This window comes from Myodes glareolus, unplaced genomic scaffold (genome assembly GCF_982192425.1).
Source record: "Myodes glareolus unplaced genomic scaffold, mMyoGla1.1 HAP1_SCAFFOLD_51, whole genome shotgun sequence".
Classification (NCBI taxonomy): Eukaryota; Metazoa; Chordata; class Mammalia; order Rodentia; family Cricetidae; genus Myodes; species Myodes glareolus.
The window spans coordinates 1,157,610-1,170,368 of NW_028263222.1; positions in this window are offsets into that span (position 1 = coordinate 1,157,610).

Genomic DNA, 12,759 nt, shown 5'->3' on the forward strand with positions numbered 1-12,759 from the left:
CCACATGTGGTTCCTGAGATGCAGGAAGCAATTCCCTCCGGGCAACCCAGTGGCAGCTAAATGAGCATGTTACTTGAGGGACAAGAATTTGGCAACGTTTGAGATATTGTGGTTATAGTAATTCTACTATTGTACTTGCTCTTCATGTTCTTTTTCTCCTCCCACACCAGTGGCGTCTGAAAATATGGATGTGCTGCATGATAATATAAGTCCTTCTGATCTGATAGAGTGGGCAGACATTAAAGCTGGAAAGCACGTTATGGGAAAAAACCTGAGTGATGAAATTTGGGAAAACTTGGGGAAAATGCAGAAATTGTTCTTTGCCTGATTATAAAACTTGGCAAAAATTTACACTGAAATAGAAAGGAACTTGTCTATGATAAATAAAGTTTCTGAAGAATCTAGGGCTTAAGGGCTGACTGCCTATGGCCTTATAAATCAAAATTTGAATTGCGAGGAACAACATTAAGAAAGGTATGACAATGGAGTAAAACTCATTGAACTATGTTTCTGTTATCTGCAATTAGTTAGCCTTTGAGGTGAAAGCATCAGAAGTTGTTTTATGATTATATCAGCCAATAATTAAGAATATAGTAGTTGATATGGGGCTTGGGAGCTGGGAAAATATCATGATGAATGATGTTCTGAATTCAAAGAATCTTTGTACTTATTGTGAACTGTTTTGCCCATGTAATGTTTAACCTGTGACAAGAATAAAGAATCATGTGTGTGTGTGTGTGTGTGTGTGTGTGTGTGTGTGTGTGTAAAATTTACAATAAAAGACTAGGGTTTGAAGCTCGGGGTAGAAGAACTTACCTTGCAGCTAATAGCCTGTTAGCTTACACCAGAATCCTGAGTTTGTGTACTCATTTTGCCTTCCAGACATCCTACATTCGAGACCCGCTTCTCAACTGAGGCTGGTTCCAGGCACCTTGGTGCATTTTATATTCACTGGTGATTTCTATTGTGCATTACTTACCTACACAGCATTGTAATTTCCCTTTTGCATTTTCCCCATACATAATTTTGGATAAGCAGTTTCTTCAAGCTAGACAGACAACAATCCTTCCATCAAGAATTCTTACCACTAGGGTGAGCTTTGATTAAGATAATCAGTCATTTGAGGCAAAAGTCTGCACAAATCTTTCACAAGATACTTTAATGTGCAATTGTCTCTAAATTTCAGAACCACAAGAAAACCCTCTAAGGGAAAGGCACAAGTTAATCACAAAGAGAACCAGGAAAGAGTCAGTGATGAATAGGTGGGTGGAAGGACAGAACTTACTCCTCTTAATTTGTCCCTTTGCCTCCATATGAAGAGAAAGATAGAATGGTATGACATGTATTACATGTTCATTCATCTCTCTCTCAGAAACATATATGTGTGTATACAAACATACCCTTATATTTATAAATATATAATATCAATATATTAGTGAAAATGCAATATATATATATTTCTGCCCTCTCTAAATAATTAAGTAGATACTATTTCAAATACCAATCAGTAGCTCTTCATACATTCACTATTTGAAAGTTTATTTTAAAATGTCAGAATAGAGAAATAAGTAATGTTTATGATAATGGAAAAAAATTATAGACAGTTCAAAACTGTAATTCCAATTCCAGAGGATCTGACACACTCACAGAGATATTTTTGAAGGCAAAAACCAATACATATAAAATAGTAAAAAGTAGCTAAATTTTTATAGGAGCCTGTGAGGGCAGGAGCACCACAAGAAATCCCACAGAACTTACTAACCTGGAATCATAGTGGCTCACAGAGACTGAACACCATCAAGAGAGCATGCACAGGACTGACCTAGGCCCTCTGTATATATGTTACAGTTATGTAACTTGGTGTTCTTGTGGGACTCCTAACAGTGGGTGTAGGTCCTGTCTCTGTTGCTTGCTTTTGGGACCCATTCTTCTTACAGGATTGCTACATCCAGCCTTAATAGAAGAGGACACGCCTAGTCTCGTCACTACTTGATAGAATATGTCTGGCACGCATCCATATGAAGTCCACCTTTTTCTGAAGAGAAAAGAGAGGAGTAGGAATGGATGGGGAGCGGGAACAGTGGAGATAGGAGGGAGTTACTGAGAGGAAAGGAGGGAGGGGAAATTTTGGTTGGGATGTAAAAATAAAAAAAAAATAATAAAATTAAATTCATGCCAAAAAAGGAGAATATCGATGGTTATCATATTTAAACTTGAGATATTAAAAGAATGGCCCTCTAGGGACATTGGCACTTATTGTAATTCTATAATGTGTTTTCAGTTGTATAGAAATAGTTAAATCAAATTAGGCATAATTTTGATCGGATCTAATACATAATATGTTTACCTTCTTCTTGGAATACTTATATCATGTTTAGGCATTATTATGACCTGGCTATTGTTTTACATTTAGAAATTAATCGTGACACTAGAAGATACAAGTGTGTTTTCAGTTGACATGGGGTGCAGTTGTGATAGCTATATTTGCTGTCATTTTATTACATCTGAAGTTAGCTAAAACCCAACTATGGAGGGGCACGCCTGTGAGGAATTTCTGTTTAATTTGAAGTGAAGATCCACATGCAATCCAGATCTTTGATGTAGGGAGATATAATTTTAACCTGGATCTTTATGGGGAAAGACACAACTTTAACCTGGATGTTTGGAGCTGAAAAACACCACCTCTAATCTCGATCATGCCTTGTGCTGGAAGCATGTATAAAGAAATGGAAGAAGGGAGATTTTCCTCTTGAGCTGATTGCTCTCACCTTGCTAGAAAATCCATTCCTTCACAGGTATTGGAGCTAACGATGCTGAGATTCCAGATTATACTAAAGATGGGCTGAGACATCCAGGTTCATGGACTGAGCAACTCCTAGATACTTGGACTTTGCCATCATAGCCAGTCAATGCTGAATTAGCTGGACCACAGCCTCTAAGTCATTCTAAAAATATACCCTTTCTGCATATAGAGAAATTCATCCCATAATTCATTCTATAACTTCTTTTACTCCACGGAACCCTGACCAATACACCAGACATGCAGAGAAGAGCTTTTAGAGTAGTTTGGGCCACTAATTAGCTTCATTTCAGTTACAAATTCCAGGTGTTCACTTTCTATTAACCTATCTTCAAAGGATGCTTTGATAAGGAATGGAAAACCAGATGTCATAGCTTCTGTGGCCTAAGATCTGGCACCCCCAGCTACATGAAGATCAGAGGACGGTAGGTTCTTTTTACCCTTGCTGTGACAGATCCAGTCTGGAGAACCACAGAATTACTTCCTTCATATATTAACTCTGGCTCACTCTCTGTCTCAGAAGTCAGATCCATTTCAGAGGGGTTTCACAAAAGTAAAGCAGTCGTCTGGAAGAAACACTTTCTCAATATAATCTGAGATCTACTGTGGTAAAAGAGCAGTGTAGCAAGAGTCCTAATTGGTCTTAATAAAAACTGGGAGTCAGATATCAGGGTAAATGTTGAAAGATCAGAGAAGTAAAATATCCAGCCACCAGAGAGACTTCCTACCTCTACCCAATCCCCAGAGTGAAGGGGCTGAGCTTATGTCTCTATACATGCTCAGACTGAAAGGACTAAGATCCTGTCTCTACCTGCCTTATATTACTGTCTCCACCACCATAGTGCTGGGCTTAAAGACATGTGCCTCCCAAGTACTGGACTCAAAGACATGAGAACCGAAGGGCTGGGATCAAAGATGTGTGCCACCAATACCTGGCCTCTATCATTAACTCATGGCTAGCTCCACCCTTTGATCTTCAGGCAAACATTATTTGTTAGAACCCAAACAAAATGTCACCACAGAGCACAGCAACCTTCTCCTTTTTAAGTCTTGCATAGAAACAATTTCCACAGGAAGTATGTGGCTCCCGATGCAGGCTCCTTTCATTCCAGCTAGACTTAAGGTGCTTACTAACATTGCTTAGCTAGATCACGAAAAGTGGTTCTTTACCCCACCTCTACCCCCAGAAGGATCTTCACAATTCTGCATTTCATCAGACAGTCATAACCTGAATTGTCATCCTAGATGAGAGGTGAAAAAGTCTATTCCAATCCGGCAGTCAGTGATTCTGGGGCAGGGTCCTGAAATTGTGTGAGCCCTACATGGATGTGTGGCAGCCAAAGACAATTAGCATACCTACTTCATGTACCTTCCCTAGGGTCTCAAGAAACTTCTGTCTTTTGTTGGAGATGATCCAATCCAACTAATAGAGCACATATGACTGGGAGGACAAAGTTCAAGTGTAGGAACTGGAGAGACGGCTCATGCATTAAGAGCATTTTTGGCTGTCTCAGAATGTCCACGTGACAGCAAACAAACCTCTCTAATTCCACTTTCCTCAACTGGCCTCTGTGGGAATTGCATGTATGTGGTGGCAAAACACCCACAAGTAGAAGTAAAAGCACTGCAAAATGACCCAACATGTCTTGGAGGACATTATTTCTGCTGTGCGGTTATCATTTTTCATATCACTCACCTTTCCAGAAACTAGAGGCAGATTGATTTGCATTTCCTGATTTCTTTAGACCACCTTTGTTGAATGTTCTTATATCCTGAGATGCCTGGAACAATGTAGTTATGTGATGTTGGAAACCCCTCTGTATGCTATGAATGTTTTATTCTCATTGGTTAATAAAGAAGCTGATTTTGCAAGAGTCAGGCAGAATATAGCAAGGCAGGAAGTCCAAACAGAGATACAGGGAAGGTGGAGTCCAGGAGATGCCATGTAGTCACCAGAGGAGTAAGATGTCAGAGCATTAGTGATAAATCACAGGCATGTGGCAATACACAGATTAATAGAAACGGGCTAATTTAAATGTAAGAACTAGCTAGTAATAAACCTGTGTCTTTGGCCAAACAATTATAATTAATGTTAAGCCTCAGAGCAATTATTTTACAAGTAGCCGTGTGACCGGGCAGAACACATAAAAGTTTCGAGTTACAGTCACTTGTCCACTTTAACTTGATCTGCATGATGATTCATAAACATGTGTGACAAGTGTACCACATTTTACTGGTAGCTAAATATATGACCTCAAGGATGCAATATGTTTTGTTTTTCTATTGTCTCATGGGTATACACAGAGTAGGCCTTGCATGTCCATATGCAAGGTGCCATCTGCCTGTGTAGCCCATGGCTGGGAAAACATTGTGCAATTCAAGGTGCCTGGAACTTGCTGATATAGATCTATGACTATGAGTTCTGGGTTTACAGAAGTGTGACACCTCACTGGACTAAAGAAGGGTCTTAAGAGTGAAAAGTTGGAAATTGCTTTGTATTCATAAAATATTCATTTTATTTGATGGGGGCTTTAAAATAGTAGCCATTATAAACAGTGTATAGTCTTAGGAAACTATTAAAATAATGAAAAAATAACAGAAATAACAAAAATAACAAACCCTTAGACTAAAATGAAGAAAACAGAAAAACCAAAGCACAGATATCTCAAGAATATACCAAATCAAGCCAAACCAAATCAAAACAAAAACAACCAACCTAACAAAATTAAGTCAAATTCCTAGTTTTCTTTTGGATTTTCTTTAAGGAAAATAAAATGAATAATGTGAGCCACGAGGAACTGGATTAGTCTCTGTAGTGAATTATCTTCAGCAACATATGATGTGCATGATATGGGGTCATCTTCAGCACTACTCTAGAGAGAGAATCTTAGGCTTTTGGGTGTGGCTGGATAGCATGGTGAAGACAGAGTATTCCTTGTCAGATTTCACATTACATATGGAGTCAGCTTGCCAAAGCCATTGACAGTAAGTTGAGAGAATAACTCTTCCTTACCCACATATCTTCCTCCATGTTGTTTTTCCCCCACACTGAGGCCATTTGGTGATGGATGTTAGGCTTCTGAGTAATTTGTGGTGTATCCTCTGTATCTCAAGCTTATTTCTGATGCAATCCATTCTCCAGAAATAGTGAGCCCACAGATGTGGATCAGATTAGGGCTGTGTCCTATGATTGTAGGTTGATATTTGTCTCACTGGTGAGTTCATAGCTGCAAGGACATGTTTTTTTTTTTTTAAATATTTATTCATTTATTATGCATACAATATCTGCCAACATGTGTGCCTGCAGGTCAGAGAGGGCACCAGATCTCACTACAGATGGTTGTGAGCCACCATATGGTTGCTGGGAATTGAACTCAGGACCTTTGGAAGAGCAGGCAATGCTCTTAACCACTAAGCCATCTCTCCAGCCCCCAAGGACAAGGCTTTTTCTGAGGAGGCCTTGATTTTAGTGTAGAATGTCGTATCTTCAAGGTATATCTGTCTTCCTCTAGCCTTCTCAGTTCTCTTAAGAGGTGCTGTGAAAGAAGAAATGGAAATTAGACATAGAAACAGTCCTTCTGGGCCACTGGCAAGAAAAAAATTCAGGGCCTATTTACCCCTAGTAAAGACAGGTCAAGGAAAAAAACCCACACCATGAATACCCTGGTTGGTGGGAATGGGGCTCAATGGTGGCTCACTTGCCTGGCACGTAGTGCTCCTGCAGCAGCTGCTCCATCAGCAGGAGGCTCTCCTCTTGGGCTGTGGTCTGTTCCAGTTCATGCTGGAGCTGCTCAAACCTAGAGGAGGAAGGCAGCTGGGAAAAAGGCCTGGTGGGGCCCTGCCGTGTCAGCTTTTGAGCCCCCACCAGCTAGACAATCCAGCATTACCTTTCAGCTGAGCTCATTCTTTGCTTTCCCAAGGGGAAAAGGTCAGAGAGCCCTTGGAATGGATTCTTTTTTCAACTTTTAAAAACTGCTAGAAGTTGAACTGGAAAATACACTGTGCTGAACTAGGAAAAAAAAAGCATATTTATCCAACAGGCCAAAAACATTATTTTGGAGAAATATCATTATCTGAGTCACAGTTCAGGAAAGACATTCATGGCCCTGATACTAGGTGAATGGGAGCAACCTGTAAAACTCTATGTCTGACCTCTAGTGTACCCCACATAGCATTACAGAGAAGGCTGTGATTATTCCTCTAGCTCAGATTCTGCATGGAGTTAATTGTCAACTCCTAAACTGTTTATGGCCAGAAAAAAATATTCTCACTGGAAACTGATGAACCCTGCAGGGAGCCTGGAGTCAGCAGGAGCGTGCTGTATTCAAATAACCTGAAGAATAGAAATTCATCTCTAAATGTGATGTTCCTGAAGGAAAATACAGTGGCAGAGAACACCCTGTCCTTCACAACTGACCTCCCACTTCTAGGTTTGGGGATACCATAGGAATATTTGTGGGGAGACATAACCTAAGGGATGAGATACTTAGATCACACTAGAGATCTCAGAAGAAAAGAAGAGGTCACAATCCCCAGAAGACTAATAACCAAGCATATTGTTGCCTGAACAAAATTCCTGATGATTAACTAGCTTGATACTCTGAACTTTCTCTTCCTGGCTGTGGCTGGGAGCCTTGTTAAATGAACAAAAACAAAACACACACACACAGACACAGACACAGACACACACACACACACACACACACACACACACACACACACACACCTTTCTTGAACCAGGGGGAAGTTGCAGGTCATCAGTGCTGTATCTTACTGCTCTTAGACTCAGTCAGACTATTCTTCCCTAGCCTGAATTTCTTTCCCCTTCCAGGAAAGTTCTTGATCTCAAGACACACTGATCATACAGGTGAGTGAAACCCTCTGCACAAGTGGGCTTGACGACAAAAGACTAAGTCCCAAAGGAAGAGGGCTGTATATAAAGCCTCCAGGTAGCTCTAAGGTGACCCATTAGAATCTCCAAAGAAAACTTACCCATGATCCTTCACAGAAAACCTTGATAGCACCAGAGAATGGAATTGACCCACGGTCATTACATAACAACTTTTGACCATAATACAGTGCATATAATATGAAAATAGCCCCAGATCAGTCAGTCAGAGGCTAGAGAGGTCACCCACAGTGCTTTTCTGAAATGTAGCACTCTATATAATTATATTAATCTATACTGACATAACCATGTACTTGATAGAGTATTAAAATGTCATCAAACAGATATACTGCCAGGTTCTGTGTTGTGAAGCTACTGAAACAAATCAGACATTTCCTGAGAGGTTACCTGTGTTCAGTGAAAGAAAAGAGGTCTACTTTTATTTCCAAAATAGCTCTGAATTCTTTTTATTACAAAACACATTAATTCCAAAATAGTAAAACTGTGGGAAAATTAAGAAAAAACACCAAGTCCTTTCTTTTTCTTACCAAATGAACCATTTAGCAATAAGATGAAACAGAAAAAGATAAGAAGCTCTGTCTGTGAACTGACAGGAGATCCAAAGAGCTCTGACTAGATAGCGTAGCCAGAACAGAAATTTTCTGTTCTACCAAGCAAATGATCTACATGCCCTTGACCTCACTCACTCTCTCAAAGCTCTGTGATACTCCCTATGTGACTCCCATCATAGCACCCTTCCTACTGTACTGACATGTAGGTGTGCTATATGGGATTTACCCATCTCCCTCAATGGACTGCAGCTTCTACCAGAGTGGGATGGTTTGCTTGCCAATCATGTTGTATCTTCCGAGAGGTTAACTTCACAGAAAGACTTGTGAAGGATCACAGAAGTTAACTATTGGATGGAATGTAGGTGGTCAGCTGGGTAAGTGAGTGGATGGTTACATGACTGTATATATATGTATATGTATGGTTAGATAGGTGGGCAGCTTGCTCCTGCTGCCTCAGCTTACCTGCTGCTGCTTTGACCAGAGGTCATAGGTTTTTCTCATGGGCCTCCTCACAGAGCCTCTTCGCCTTCTCATAGGGCTCTTGCAGGAAAATCTGTTCCTCCTGCAGCTTTCTGTTGTCCTCTTTTAACATGCCCACTTTTCCCTCCAACTGTTTCCATTCACTCAGAAGCTGGCTGCGAAGGGTACTTAACCGTCACAGAAAATGATGAGCTCCAGTCAACCTCTATCTGCCACTTCTACCTATGTATAATACTGCCATCCCTGCAAGGTTCCATGTCCTCAAACCAACTGAGACTGGAGTCCACATTAGCCATGCCAGTATCACCTAGGTGATGTCCCTCTGAGAACTGAATTCTGCACACCCCCCCCCGACATCTACACTTGGTTCATGGTATTGGGAGAATATCATCAGGTATAGAGCAAACATGGTCTGAGGGCAGACAGTGGACCCAACAGGAATACATTACACATATGTGTCCCATAGAAACAGACTTTGTTAGCCCCTGTCAGAGTTCCAGAGATCATTCAAGGTGCAAACCATGTTTTCTATCTAGAAGCTCTGGAAGTCGGCAGGACAATGTTGGGAGGGGTTCTCAAACTCCTTGCACTTAAGAAAACAGTCTGGGAGGCACAAGTATAGGGTAACAAAATAGAACCACAGCCCTCACTTTGCTTCAAAGACAAAGAAGGTCAGAAGCTGTCCTTTTGAAGTGCTGGGGTACTATACAATCAGACACTCAGCAGTAGGAGCTGGTCCTCAGTCAGCTCCTTGCAATTGTACAAGGCCTCACTAATTTCCTTTGGGAATTTCTTCAGATCTGACATCTTCTGTTGATCCATTATTAGCACCTCAAGCTCAGAATTCAGCCTCTAATAGAGCATGACCGCAGGAACAAAGAATCCCATGAACACTTGAATTAAGACTGTGTCCTAGCCCACTGGATGTCACATCTTGAATCCTATGTACTATGTCCTGTTGATGTTTGTTAGACTTGCTACCATGCCCCAGGGCCAGAGAGTCAGAGTGTCAAGAGGGAGATAGACAAGGTTACATGAACTTCCTCAGTAGCCTGAAGGAATGAACTAGCTCTTTTTAAGACTCCCCAGGAGTCTGTGCCACAGGTCTGGGATTTTCTGAAACCTAGTATGACATTTCTCTTGTCTTCAGAAAAAGGGTTGCTTATTTTGTGTTCCTGTTATCATAATGATGCCCAGAACTCATAATCAGGATTTCCATGGAGGAGACAGTACACCACAATGGCTTTATAAACTCAACAGTGAATTTCAATGAGTCACCAAGGTGAGCACAAAGAATGAGGGCACTGATGTTCAAAATGGGACTCCCCTGGCCTCAGCACTTATATTACCTGAAAACTCTGAAGCAGAGAAATCCTCAGTCCTGCTACTAATCTCTAACTCACAGGATCTGGAAGGACAGACACATGAGCACACACGCGTATACACACAGACACACATGGACCCACACACTATAAGGGAGCCCCTCAGAGAGATTACAGAAAAAACTCAGACACCACAGCAGAAAGGAAATTTAGTGCCCCAGAGGAGCAATCATGGAATTGGGAGCCCGGCTCTGAATCAGGCAAGGACTGAGAGCAAGCAACGGGTGTTTTATTCAGTAATGTGTTTTTAAGGAGATGGGGGGAGTCTGTGCTGGGATGAATTAGTTGGTGAGACATGATTGGACAGGTAAGCCAGTATAGCAAAATAATAAATTGTGATTGCAGGACCTTGATGTTTGCCTTCAGGTATGAGTCAGTGGCCAAATAAGGGAATGAACCTTCGGGGCTGATTTTAGGAATGCAATTTAATGATTTATCAAGGGAGAGTGAAGTGAAAAGGGCAAAACCTGCCACTGCCATATTTGCAATGCCTATTAGCTCTTTGCACACATAAAGCCATATACAATTAGAATGTCAAAGAACTCCAGGTAGGTGACACTGTTTCAGAGTACAAGGAACAAGATCAGAGAGGTGCCAGGATGAGCCCCAGGCTCTCCAGTCAAATACTGCATTGGACCAAGTAGAACTAGGCCCTGCTCCTAGAGCAACCAGCAAGAAATCACCTGGTCAAATACAGAGAATCACCATTAACTCATCACTCAGCCTCTCTCACAAGCCAACAGCTCTCAAGCCCACTTTGAAATACATGTTGTAAGCTCACACACTACTGCCCCATCCATAGAATGTGGCTCAGACCACAGGTTCATTTCATTTAGAGGAAGCAGAACAGCCTGTGTCCCCATCTCACTCCTATCCAGGCTTCAGTTCTGCATCTCAGATGCACTCAGGAAAATTAGTTTGTGCAGGAGGGCACCTTGGATGTGCAGCCTCAAGTGACATGAGGAATGCTGGGGTTGACACAGGAGGGTCAAGTCAGTCACTAGAGAACTGGACATAATGACTACTCACTGTTCAAATCATTGTTGGTATAACTGGCCAGGATTCCATGAAGTTCATTCCTCTCATTGGTCATCATTTGAAGCATCAGTTTATTGTCCTTGTTCATCTGCTGCTCCTGCTCAGTAAGGGAGGTTGAGGTTGATGCCTTTCCAGTACTCCCTGTAGGTAGATAAACATCAGTGAATTTGTCCAGTTAGATGGTACAGGGCATGAGAGATCATCTTGAGTCCCAAGAAGAGGCCTGAGGAAGAGGGAATGCATGGAACCCACTAAAGACCCCAAACAGCAGAACAACTACCCTCAAGTTGGGACCCATAAACTATGTTTCCTTTTGCAATCATTGTGGCTAGATATGTGCATCAATGCTGGGGAATATTGTTTTCAGGTGTGTGACTTTTGGTTCGGATGCATTTGTTTAATTCTGTGAAGCTATGATGCTGTGTCTGTCTAAAATACCTGATGCTTCTAGTAAAAAGATAAAGGGCCAATGGCAAGACAGGAGCAGGGATAGATAGGTGGGGCTAGCAGGCAGAGAGTGTAAATAGAAGGAGAAATCTGAGAGAAGAAAAAGGAGCCCAGAAACAAGAGGGGAGGATTCAAGGGACCAGCCACCAACTCACCCAGCAGCCACGGAACAAGTGTGAACGTAAGATTTTTTTTTTGATTTTTTTGAGACAGTGTTTCTCCATAGGTTTTTTTGGAGCCTGTCCTATTATGGGGAATCTCAGCCAATCACATTCTGCTTAAGGTGTGTCCCCCTGGGGCTACACAAAACAAATAAAAGATCAAAGTGCCTTGCCACTTCCTCTCTTTGGTTCCTTGCTCATCTGGTGTTCGTGGGATCCTTGGTCATGTAAGTTTTCCACTTTTCTTAAAAGCTAAATCTCTTTTATGTTGAGTTGGCCTGGTTAATTATCGATTGACCACGCCCCTTCATTGTCCTGTACAAGCGCTTGTAGACCAGGCTGGCCTTGAAGTCACAGTAATCAGCCTGCCTCTGCCTCCCGAGTGCTGGGATTAACAGGGTTAATGGCATACACCACCACCACCCAGCTCAAAAATAAGATTTACAGAAGAGAAAGATAAAAGCCCAGAGGCAAAAGGCAGTTGGGATAATTTAAGTCAAGAAAAGATGATAAGAAACAAGTTAAGCTAAGACCAGGCATTCATAACAAAAGAATAAGCCTTTGTGTGTGATTTATTTGGAAGCTTGGTGACAGGACTCCAAGAAAGTCAAAAGAGTAAAGTATCCAACAATACATCAGTCCTTATTATAGCCCCACTGGCCCTGGCAGATATAAGCTAGCTCATTCATGCTGGTTTGAAAATGTCAGCTCATGTTTGATGAGAAGTAGGAAGGTTCTGGAGTCCCTGGTGCTTTACACCTCTCAGGCCAGCTAACTTGTTTCTAAGACTAACAGCAACTGAATGTCTCAGACCTGAGTGCGGGGGTTGGGGAGTTTTCCTCCCTGATATGCACATCAGATATCCATGGAACCTACAAAAATCCACTGAGGCTGAGGTGCAGAAAACCCAACCTTGACAACGCATCAGTGATACCGTCTCCTGGTGGCATTCTTTCCCACTCAGAATTATATTAAGGAGGGTTCAGTACAG